Below are 12,987 nucleotides of genomic sequence, written 5' to 3'. Positions count from 1 at the left end.
CTCCCTCCCCCACCCCCGGCATTGTCTGTCTGCTTGGGGGAGGTCCTATGAAAATACAGAAGCTTTGTCAGACTCTAAAGAGGAAGTCAACTATTGTGATAAGATGGCATGTCGTGCTCCCTGACCCCCAACACATGCAGCTCGTTTTTGAAGAAACTCGCTTCCCTGCCCCTGTCCTGCTGGTTTCATGAAGGCTGTAGGGTTAAAATCGTGGATGTCTGCCACTGAATTTTTCTTGAGAATATCACTCATGTGAGAACATTACAATGCTCAATTCTGCAGTCAGAAGGAGTCCTATGAAATCTTACAGCAAGGCTGGTCTCCAAACTCTGGATGTCTGTGCCCGCATCTGGGGTTCTCCTCGCCGTACCCCTTCCTGCTGCTGGGGCCGATACAGTACCTCACCTCACTGTCCTCTGTCGTCCTGTGTTCACGGCCTCGTACTGATCATTTTACCTCAAGGGATCACTAGGAGCTATATCCCATCAGAACCAGACTGGGATCTTTAAAGACCAGAACCATATTTATAGACAGTAACAAAAATAAATACACGGATCCCAAAACGGGAATCTTAAATAGCTTGCTTCCCCTGGACGTCCTTCCAGATGGGTTCCGATAGTCAGTAATGACCAGATACATTTGTTCCTCAATGATGTGGATTCCTCTGAAAAACTACAAAAACGGTGGCCTCGGCTCTCTTATCGAGACTTCTCTTACCCCTGGAAAAACTTCATTTTAAGGGTGAAGCTGACAATGTGACTTTATTTTTTTCTTGCTTCTTATTTAAAATTTCTCTCTTATGCTAGGCTCACATACCAAGATTTTCCCACTATGTCACGATTTCAGTCTTATTTCAGCCAGGGGATGAAAGGACTGCATCGGTCAAAAGTGCTTCTCTCCTTTAGCTGCTGAGAAGTCCTGGACACCCCAGCCTCTCGGGGCTGCCCCTATTCCCTCACACTCCGAAGCCACACATGTACACAGAGTACCCTTATCTTCACTGAGACAGGTAACAGATGCACACGTTGGAACCAGAGAGGCTTCCAAGTGCATTACCGTTTCAACCAGGAGATGCCGAGGAAAAGTGAGGGACCCTCACACGTGGGAGTAGGAAGCCTTCCCACAGCTTCCTCTGCCCCTTGAACAAACACATATGCACTTTCTGAATCAAAATAAAATTAGGAGTCTGACCCAAGATTTCTCCAGATTAGTCATTTTACCTATATGTGAAATGGTTTACACAGTTATAAAGTTTAAATGACATGTACTATGCTTTCAATAATTTGATTCCAAGCCAATGTGAAACCCGTTCCACTGGAGTAAACCCGTTGAAAGACAGGAATCTTGTAGAAAACATAAAATTCCTCATGGTCTTGGTATCCAGCAAAGCTGGCTCGCTAAGAAGAGGGAATGTGATTGTGGTCATGGTGACATTCCTTGGGCTTTATTGCCCCTCAGTAAAACCAAACCTATGACACAATCCCAAATGATACTTTCTCCCTGTTCCCTCCCACCAGCATCTTTTCCTTGACAAGAGCTGGTATTTTTAGTTGTTCAATAAAAGTAGGTGCAAGATACTGAATGTCTTGCTCAATTTTTGTTTATTACATAAATAAGAGCAAGATATTGAAGATTTATGTATACAGATTTATATTCACGTGTTTAGTTGACATTTTGGGTCACATTCTCAAAACATTTGGTATGCCAACTATATGAATGAGTGAGAATTTTTTTAAAAATCAGAGAAAGAAAAAAAGAGACTCACACCCCAAACAAGTAAAAAGAGAAGTTAAAGGCTACCAGAATTCCGGTTAACAAATTCTCAAAAAATCACTATTTCATAAAAACTACTGATATAGTTCATTTCTACTCAGTAAGAAAATGTTTGACTCAGTAACTTGAAGTGAAATTACCTAGAATCTCTATGGCAACGTTTCTAGATTCAGGCCACCTTATATTTTTTAATGTCGTTGTTTCAGTTAGTATGGCACAGAGAAAAGTTATATATGTAAATATATGTAGTTATAGTAATACTGTATTAATATTATATCTAAAATATGTTATTTAATGTGTAAATATATATATTTACTACATATATTGTACTATATATAAAGCACATGTGAAATTGTATTTACCTTGTGTATAATATACTTAAATATTATACCTTGTATATAATATACTTATATATTTTACATAGTTATAGTTATACCCAGTTACACACTCACACACACACATACACATAAAGAGAGAGAGGTCAGGTTCTTCTCCCAGTCTTGACTTAAAGATAATTGCATAACTATCATTCTGTATTTCAAGAAACACCATTCTGTCATGCTATAACCCCAGTTAGATACGGTATGATTATTTTCTTCAGTAGACTTGAGACATCTGATGATTTTTGCTCTCTTTCCAAATATCTTAACATCAAGATCAAACAAAAGTGTGGAGAAGCAATGATCCAATTTTGGTCTGAAATAGGGCTGACTCTAATCTAGTTATTTTGATGTTACATCAGAAAGTTGACCCCAAGCAACACTGTATAATTTTGGTTTTTGGAGCGTGGGAGCTCATATAATAAGGACTCGGCATTTCTATAAATTAGAACCTGGGTGAGGAGATAACCAGGGCAGGGAATAATCAGTGTCTTCAAGTAGTTACTCCAAGCAACGAGTGTGTGTAGTATCGTACCCGGGAGGAGATGGCCCAAGTTTATGTATCAATTAGAAGTTATAAAAAGTTAAGTGGCAGAACGCATACTTTTCTCCACCTTACCTTCTTATAAAGTTTCTTAGCAGGATTAAAAAATATTGATATTAGGGACTCCTGGTGGTGCAGTCAGTTAAGCCTCTGATGCTTGGTTTCGGCTCAGGTCATGATCTCAGGGTCCTGGGATCGAGCCCCATATTGGGCTCCACACTTAGCATGGAGTCTGCTCAAGACTCTCTCCCTCTGTCCCTCCCACTCCTGCTTGCTCTCTCTCTCACAAATAAAGAAAACTTTTTAAAAAATTGATATGAATAAATGCAGTACGTGAGGTAGATTTGTCCTAGGACCGACAACATCCAGGAAACAGACTTATCCAGTCACATGGCTGGCTTCACCATCACTAATTTGTGTTGGAAATAACACTCACCATGTTCCATTTCTATTTTTTTTAAAAAGAGACTATTTTTAATATTTGATCCTATCCAGTGACTAATCTGGCGAGGATATCATGACACTGCTGAAGAGTTTTAGAGCCATCTAGTACTTTGTGACAGAAGTAGAGGCTACTAAGTCTTGGTTATGTGAAGAACCAGCTTCATTCATGAGTTTATCAAGAGAGACACCCTTAAGTGACTTAGAACCCCCAGGACTTCAGTGTCCTCCATACACAAATCCTCCACTGGAAGGGTTAATTGAATCTGATTTGACACAATCAGACTGTGTATGCGGCTTCCAATGGGAAATCCAGGTCACATAGTGGAGGCCATTCCCCTCCATAGGGACGTATAAAAATGAAATACCTGGTTCGTTCAAATGTTGGCCATATTTGATCTGAATTAAGTTAAAATCTTACCATGTTACAAAAAGTTAGATGAGCAGATAAAGGAATCTATCTCAGAAACACCACTCTATGAGAATGTGAACAGAAGAGTTAACACTGACCAGTAGATCCTGGGTTACACAGTTTAAAAGTCCTGCTGATTAGTCCAGGCCCATCACATCCAACAAGAAAATAAGTGACCTGGAGGGAAGAAGAAATTCAATGATAATGAAAATATTATTTAATTTTTTTCTGATTGCTAATGTCTGTAAGGATAACTAGTCTCTATTGAAATGTTTGCAAGGGGAGGTTGATGGGGGAGAAAAACACATTTAAAAATCATATACAATGGGGTGCCTGGGTGGCTCAGTGGGTTAAAGCCGCTGCCTTCGGCTCAGGTCATGATCCCAGGGTCCTGGGATCGAGCCCCGCATCGGGCTCTCTGCTCAGCAGGGAGGCTGCTTCCCTTCCTCTCTCTCTGCCTGCCTCTCTGCCTACTTGTGATCTCTGTCTGTCAAATAAATAAATAAAATCTTTAAAAAAAATCATATACAAAAATAAATGAAAAATAATAAAAATAAAAAATCATAGGCAGTGTCTGAGACATTATCTCAAACGTGTTTCTGCATCAAGACTTGGGAGTCCCTACGAATTTCCAATGAAGAATAAGATCTGTCAATTCAATGTTTTTGTAAACTGGAAATCACAGTAATCAGTTACTCGGCATATCTAAAATACCCCCCCAAAACCCAGCTCAATCTGATTTCAACAGTGATGGCTAGCCCAGTACCAGAGCTGATTATTCTGAGTGTTTCATTAACCCAGATATGTCTCAAGAAATGAAGGAGAAGGAAGAAAAACATGTCTACGACTCAGTAACCCTCCGAGGACTGATTAGACAATAATGTGTTAAGATTACAGAGTAACATAGTCCTTACACTGTTGAAAACAATAAGTCTGCCTTTTGTACTGAACATGCCACTTTAAAAAACACACGTGCAAAGAAGCAATAAGAAGAAAGGTATTTTGTAAAGGACATCTGAACTGTTTTCCATCCTTGGGCATCATGCAGCTTAAAATCCAGGGACCACTATGGATGAAAACATTAGGACAATTCTGTATCCAAAGTCATTCTAAGGAAAAAATATTGGCAAACAAAAATTAAAATGTGAGTTCTGTAGTACCGTCAACACCATCAGCTAGAAGCCTTGGAAAAGCAGACAACTGAGCCTTTTCCCAAAATGTTACCAAGTTATCTCTGTGTGCACCTTACCCTCCCAGGTGACTGGGAGTTTGAACACCACACAGGGGGATTTCCCTGCAACAGCCCCACGGTCCATGTTCACTTGCGTTTCCTCGGAGACAAGTGTGTGTGTGTGTGTGTGTGTGTGTGTGTACTTATTCTCTAAAAATGTTCTGTGTATATATACCAAAAGGTTAATCATTTTATTCCTAATCTTTGTGAACTTTTTTTTTTTAAAGTAGGCTCCATGCCCTGCCTGGAGTCCAATGTGGGGCTTGAACTCAGGACCCTGAGATCAAGATCTGAGCTGAGACTAAGAGTCGGATGTGTAACCAACTGAGCCTCCCACAAGGGCCCCAGTCTTTGTGACCTTTCAAATAACACAGTGTCATTACTATGTATTATTACTTGATTTAACTTAAAGAATACATCATTATTATTATGTTATGGTTATGCACACATACAAAGATGGATCGGTGGATGGGTGAATGGATAGATGATGAATGGACAGGTGGACAGGATACATAAAGATATAGAAAGACACAGAGCTATCGTATGATATGGATATAAGTAATGATGATAATTTTCAGATTATAATCTTCCTGGAGGTGGATGGATATTAATTCTGTCTTGCCATCCTATTCCCAACATCCAGCAAAATGCTTGGCACATGGCCAGTAATCATTAAATATCTTGCAGTGACTAGTAGTATATATTATTACTCCCAAGACCATTTATGTGTATATGTACCTAGCACTGTTACACATCTCAACTCCTCTTACAGTGAGATTCAAGCTGCTCTGGAATCTCCCTAGAACAACATCTAGAAAACCCGCTCTCCAGGGCACTCTTGAGGGACTTCCTGGACCATCAGCCTGTACTCCCGTTCATTCCTCATTGCTGGGGCTACCATGGAGTGTCCTGGGTGGGCCGTGGGTTTGGGAACCATCCTTCCCCGAGGGGTATCTTACATATCAGCTCCCCCGGCAGGAAGCCTGAGACCAGCACCATCCTTCTCCACTCTTCACTTGCTTCTGCACCAAATCAGATCACCGCCACGTCAGCCTCGTGGACCGGTGCCGGTCTGGCCAGGAGGATGGCCAACACCCCCAGATATCTTGGGCTCACCAGCCCCACTCTGCATAGGACAGATTTTCAGACTGTGCTAATATGATCATCAGTACAGGAGAGTCCACAGTAGAGGAAGGAGTGTGAATTCAAGGGTTGGCTCCTGAGGACTAGGATTAGCATTTAGGGCTAGAATCTTGGTATTGGACAGAACGTGTTTTATGGAGCAATAGTACACTGAAATTTATCTTTCTAAAACCAACAGCATTTTGGAATTAAAAACTAATAAAATAAATTAAATAAATAAACCCACAGCATTTTGTCCAGCAACCATCCAATTCATTGGCCCTTTCGCTGAGCAAATACGCATCACCCTTCTGCTCCAGGTACCCCGAGTATCATGGATGGAATCACTCCTGAGACCACAGCCCTCCTTTCCCTGCCTGGCAGCATCCAGGCCCTGGAACTGTAGCCCTCGGAGTAATTCCAGCCTGCTGCCTACTTTTGTAGGACCGTGATCTCAGAATAATGTTTACATTTTTAAACGGCTGAAAAAAATCCCAAGAGGGTTAGTATTTCTAAGAACTTGTTGAGGTATAACTGACATATGACACTGTATCAGTTGTATGTGAACAACATGATGATTCTATATTTGTAGGATTTGTGAAATGATGGCTACAATAGGTCTAGCTGATGTCCATCGGTAGACAGAGTCACAGAATTTTGTATCATAATGAGAACTTGGAAGATTTATTCTCTTACAAATGTTCAGATATATAGCACAGTATTATTAACTCTAACCATCGTGCTGTTTATTCCATCCCTGTGATATGGGGTGCGTGTGTGCGTGTGTGTGTGTGCATGTCTATCTGCTAGTTTGTGCTTTTGCCTACTTCCCATCCCCCATCTCTGGCCACCACCAATCTGTTCTCTGAATCCGCAAGTGTAGGTTTTTAACAATTTATTTTATTTGATTTATTTTATTTAGATTCCTCATATAAGAGAAGGCATGCTATATTTGCCCTCTCTGTCTGACTGACTTCGCTGCGCATGGCATCCTCAAGCTCCATCCTTACTGCCAATGGCGGGCACCCCTTCTCTACGTCTGACTAGTACCCCACTGTGCTCACGCACCCGTCTTCTTTACCTGTTCGCCCGTCAGGAGGCAATAAGGAAGGTTGTTGGTGGACCTCGACCTTTGTAAATAAGGCTGTCCTGACCGCAAGGTGCATGTTGAGTTAGTGTTTTTGTTTTCTTCAGATACACTCAGAAGTGTGATTGCTGGGTCGTAGGGTAGCTCTATTTTTAACTTTCTGCGGACCCTTCACACTGTTCTCCAGCGTGGCCGCCCCAGTTTGCATCCCCCCAACAGTGCACGAGGTTCCCCGTTCTCCATGTCCTCGCCAACACCTGTTGTTTCTTATGCTGCTGATTCTAGCCATTCTGACAGGGGTGAGGTGACATCTCGTTGCGGTTTTGACCTCCCATCCACTCCCGTCTTTTCTTCTGGAGTGGACCCCACTCCCACGTCCTTTGTGTCTTTCCTTCCCCCTCCTTGCCCTCCCCACCTTCAAGGGCACATTGTGTCAGTTTCATTTGGAAACTCTAGGCTTGTTGTCGGACAGATGGGGAAAGGGGGTCCAAGTGGATTCTGCTCCTTGACATAGGGTGGCCTCCTCTGAGCTTAACTCAGCCTAGCTACGCAGTAAGCAACCAGAGTCCCTCTAACCCTTTAAAGTGCTTTTGTTGCTGGTGTTTTTATGATAGCTGTATCTTGCCAGTCTGGTTCGACAGACTCTTTACCTACAATCCTGCAGAGATGCCCCCCCCCACATTGCATCCAAGACACAGCCTGGTCTTTCTTAGCGGGTCAGGCCCACGCCCTCTGTCCAGTCTCCCCCTGGGGTCTCCCCTCCACCCGGCCTTGGGGTAGCACACCTGCCAGCAAGCACAGACCCCAGACCATGTCCCCATCCTCCACCCGCCCCAACAGCTGCAGACACTGACCTTCCCTCTCCAGGGACCCCCAGGACTCCGCCCGGCGCTCCTCCCCCAGCAGCACTGCTCTCGACCCTGCTGGCCTTCAGCGCCTCCCTCAGACTGATCTTACTTTGCTTGGATTTCCTCCACTGGTCCAGCCACTTTAAGCACACTCGTCCATGGTGAGTGAAGGAATGTATTGAAATGTATGTATTTGCAGCACCTTAGTTCTCTCAGTCCATTCGAGTAGATACTGACAAAGTTGTCATAACACGATATAAGCATTCTGAACGTGCTAGAAGCCCATTGTACTCTTATTAGACCAATGTCATCGTTGCCTTCAGGCCCCTGGACCATATCTGCTACTGGCTTCTCTCCCCCTAATAATCAGCATGGGGGATTTATGACACATTGTATTTAGAAGGAGTAATTTTTAAAGCAGAATAAAATGCAGGAATGGCTCTGCTCCAAGAGGACAAAGGAATCATTCTAGAAGGGAATATGTCCCACAATCGGGCCCCTTATGCCATTTGCCCAGCCTAACCCAAGAGGGTGGACAATTTGGTGGGCTTCTAAGGAGACCCATGTGAGTCCACTGTCCGCGAGCCAAAGGTCTACAGAAAACTCCCAGAGAACCGCTGAAGTGTGAGAAAGGTCAAGAAACCGCTCCAGGGTGCTATTAAACTAACCAGGATGCTTGAAACTATTTATGCTGCTGGAAACATCAGTCATAGTGTTTTTGCCATTAAAAAATAAAACAGCTACGTCACAGAAAATCTGCCGGAGGGTTAGGATTTAAATTTAACGTGTAAACTGTTCTGGATCATTCAGACATGGTGAGTTTCATGACCGTTAATATTTGGGGGAAGACAGTTTCACCAGACACAGGAGCGACCGTGTGCCGGCAGCACCCTCACGGTTTTAGACGCGAACACTAGGAGATGGATGCCGTGTCTTGGACAAGTGAACCGAGGCGGAGAGCAAAGACGTAGAAGCTGGTGAAGCAGGAACTGGAAACAAACTTCTTGGCTCGAGACCCTTCCCTTCCCCATGCCAAGTGGCTCTGGGCAAATAGTAGAAATGGCTGGGACTGGCGGCTTAAGACTCCAGGAATGCCGTGTGCTTAACGCGGGACTGGCGATTTGTCATCCTGCCGTGAAACCGCCCGAGGAAGACCCAGTCCGCGCTGTGGGGTCCATTTGAGACAGTTGCATGCACACGGCTGTGCCCGCACTGTTTCCCCTGTCGGGGAGAGAGCACCAGGTTAGGTAGGCTGGCTGGTAAGACATGCAAACAGCTATAGTGAGTAACCGTGAGCCCTTTTGCATTACTAAACTCACATCCCTGCTGACTTTGGGGAAACGGCCTAGCTATTTACAGCAAGCCAGACTTCGTCCCGAAGATAAACGTCCCCCTGCAAGTATGTACCTAAGATAACACTCAAGCGGAAGTTTGATTTGCCACGTCAGTGTGACTCTTGCAGAGCTGATGCGTCATGAAAACCTTACTTGTTGTGGGAAGACTGGCTTCTCCAAGACTGACGTTCTGTGATTTATAAACGTCTATTCCCCATTGTAATCTAGAACTATTATGCCCCATTGTAAGAGCACAGGAAAATTTGACAAGCTGAGTGGTTCCACTTTCCAAGTTCAGACAGTTGGATGGTGTCCAGAAAATGTGGAGATGCCGTGTTCCACAACGCTGAGATGGAAGACATTCCTACATGGACACAACGCTCACACGATGGAAAACACAGGGTAATTTCAGTTCTAATCTCTCCCTGGATATAAATGCTTTACAAAAATAGAGAGAGATGCGCGCAAATAGATGTTTTAGAAACTAACGGTGAGTTTTCTAGGGTACAATGGAAATATAAAGCGAACAATGAATGCCACCTGAGGGCTTACGTAAGCTGGTAAGGAAAAGTTAGTGCCAGTCATAATCTACATACACAGATGAGCTCAGGACTGACACGTGGGAAGTCTGTGATGAAGACGTGAAAGTCTGTAAGTCGCATAACCTTCAAGGACCTTGTGAGTTCCACCATATACACAAAAACCCATTAAGACCCTTCACAAAGCATTGGTAAGGCTCACATGCTTTCTTGCCCCGATGTCTGCCCAGGTACTGTTCTGTTCTAGTCAATATCACCAATTATTTAAGTACCCTAAGGTACAAGCAATAACTCAGTAAAACTGAACCAGACCACAGTGGTTTCGAGCTGGGCAGTCCAGCACAGAACACGGAGTCGGGCCTCTGAGTGTTAGTAGAGCAGCGTATCTCAGTCCTGTTGTCTTCAGTCAATAACCTGCAAACTTGCTTTTGTAAGTAGGAATTGCCGTTGCTGGTATAATCAGTTTCTCCTGCCAATGGTCCATATACCTTCTGTCTGCCTTTGACAGGCAGCTCACTCATGAACTAATTTCATTTTATTTAGAAAGTAGGATTCCATAATTAAACAATCTAAAAAAAATGACTTGAGAAATCAGAAAGCAGTTTGGTTTAAAACAAAACAAAACACAAAACGCTGTACGTGGTATGTACCTGAAGAAGGAAGGAGTCATTTATTTAAATGATTCTCCTCGGAACTTCAACAGTTAGGACTGAGTTGAAGTCATTTTCAAGCCCTCAGAGAGGAAAAACTTGATAAATGGTTTAATATTACTCAGTAAGTCAGTGCATTTAGAGAGCTATTAACATCTGTTAACAGAGTTAATAAAGTAATGTATTTATTAAAAGATTTAATAAATAACTGGAAACTTAGTAATTATTAATTTGAACAAATTTTTAAAAATTCACTTTATAGATGCATGGCTTATGTTAGAATAACCAACAAAGATTTAATTACACACTTGTACATTTTTATACAAGAAAATTTTATTAAGGAGATAAAACACTCACAAGAGGAAAATAGGTAAGAAATGTTATGCCCCATCATGGAAAATTTTCAACTAAATATTATAGATGTTGAAGATAGGCTTAGTTCACTAAAATTTTGTTCATTTGGATTTTTAAAAATGTGTTTAATGATAGATGGCATGATTAATTCAACCAACTCCATACAGAATCAAATCAATTTTTGCTGTTTTGTCCACATAGTAACCAAACTTCTGACTAAATATATCAATTGTTTTGTCATTCTATACCTCATTGGGGTACTCTTAACTTTTGGTTTCATGATTTCTCCTCAAGACCATCAACTCTGGTTCTTTTCAATAGATTAAATTTAAGCTGATAGCAGGAAGATTTTTTTTGAGGGTCCATATGGAAACGCACTGCGTATTTACACACATTTGATGAAACAATGATGAATAAATCTGATCACTTCCCTCCAAGGGATCATAATTCAGTGTGCAGAAGTCACAGCTTGGATGGAAAATAGACGTGATGGTCACCCATGCAGGGTCTCATAGTGTTGCTACTGTAAACCTTCCAGGCTCAACAAATGTTTTTCAGATATGGTCAAGCAATGAGAAGACCCATCTTCAGACCTAACAAAAATTTGTTCATCATCTATGGAACAAGTATGGAAGAGCTTCCACGGGCCAGACGCTGTCCTTGGCATACACCTGTGATGGGAAACAGACCTGGTCCTCCTGTGGGGGGCTGAGTATGGGACAGAGTTGAAGGTGAGGGATTGACCCATATCCCAACACTCCCTTCTCCACCCAAACCAAGAAACAGGGTCCCAGCTTTCGTCCCGGGCATCCCATCCATGTATTGCACACAAAAGAGATCCAGCACTTGGGGGAGGGCATCCTTCAAAAGCATCTGCTGCTGGCGGTTCCCAAATCCTCCCTCTTTGTGTGCTCCCTGTCAAACTCAAGTGTTCCTGGTTCACTTCAAGGGCTATCTGGAAATGACTTCCTCTCCCGGAAACTGCACGGGATCTGTCGCCCTGGGGTCTCAACCACCATGCTGAAGCAGAAGCACGCCCTTCCATTAGACATTTATTTTCTTCGGGTCGAAGGTGCTTTACCACTTCCCTCATCCGATGACAGGGATGATCGATTCACACCACACCGGCAGGAGAAGCAGCTAACAGTGAGCTCCTGCGCATCCCAGGCAGAGACCGGGCATTTGACATGGAGGGTCTCTTGTCCTCACAGCACCCCCGTGAGGAAAGGAGTCCTGTCATTGTAAATGGGAAAGTACAGTTTAGGTGAGTTAAGTCACGTGCCCTCGAGGGCATCACGAGAAAGAGACAGAGGGTCCCATCTGGGCAGTCCATTCCCAGATGTCGGCATGTTCGTGTGACTCGCAGTCAGACACGGGGCTGAGATTCTGGAAGGACACTGAGCCCATAACAGGTGCTCAGGAAAGCCTGATCCCATCCTCTTAGAACTGGGCACCGCTGTGCGGCATTCAGGACGAACAGGAGGCCTCCTAACCGGTGTCGGGTGTGAAGCGGGGCAGGGATACTTGAGGGAACACATACCCACTCACCCGAGACTGTGCTCGACCCGCGGAAGGAGCTACATCTGCCGTGATGGACACAGGGAAGACTTGGGGTCTGCGAGCGTGACGGTCCGGCTCTCCCTTGTCAGGAGGGTACCGCATCGCCTGCCTAGCTGCCCTCCTCTCTGCCCCACTTGCCTACAAATCTTTGTTTTTCTGGCTCTGTAAAGATTCGCCTCTCCCAGCCCGGTTCTCGGGGCGTGTCTCCTCTCTCGCTCAGGACTAGCCGGCCATTGTCTTTAAAACCGTCTTTTTTTTTTCCCTTGGGGCACCTGGGTAGTCCACTTGGTTCGGCATCTGCTTTTGGCTCAGATTGTGATCCCAGGCTCCTGGGATCGAGTCCACATCAGGCTCTCTGCTCCTCCGGGAGTCTGTTTCTCCCTCCGCCTCTACCCCTACTTTTGCTCTCTCTCTCTCTCTCCGACAAATAAAATCTTTTTAAAAAGATATTTTTTCCATTGATTCCAAATGATACTTCACACTTGAATAAACTGGGTTTAAAAAAAAAAAAAAGTCCTAAAGAAGACCTCAGGCTCTGGAATATTTGCCCATGTCAAGGGAAGAAAAGCAGGCATGAAGAGATGGTCAGCAATCCACAGCACGTCTGTAAGCTGTGTTCTTGTCCACGGCACGATCATTTCTGGCAGCCGGTGTGATCATTTCCGTCTCGTTCCCTCCATGGGATGTTAATATTTAATTAAGGGGAAGCAGT

This window comes from Lutra lutra, chromosome 8 (assembly GCF_902655055.1).
Source record: "Lutra lutra chromosome 8, mLutLut1.2, whole genome shotgun sequence".
In the NCBI taxonomy this organism is placed as follows: Eukaryota; Metazoa; Chordata; class Mammalia; order Carnivora; family Mustelidae; genus Lutra; species Lutra lutra.
Note: the sequence above shows the minus strand (reverse complement) of the source record.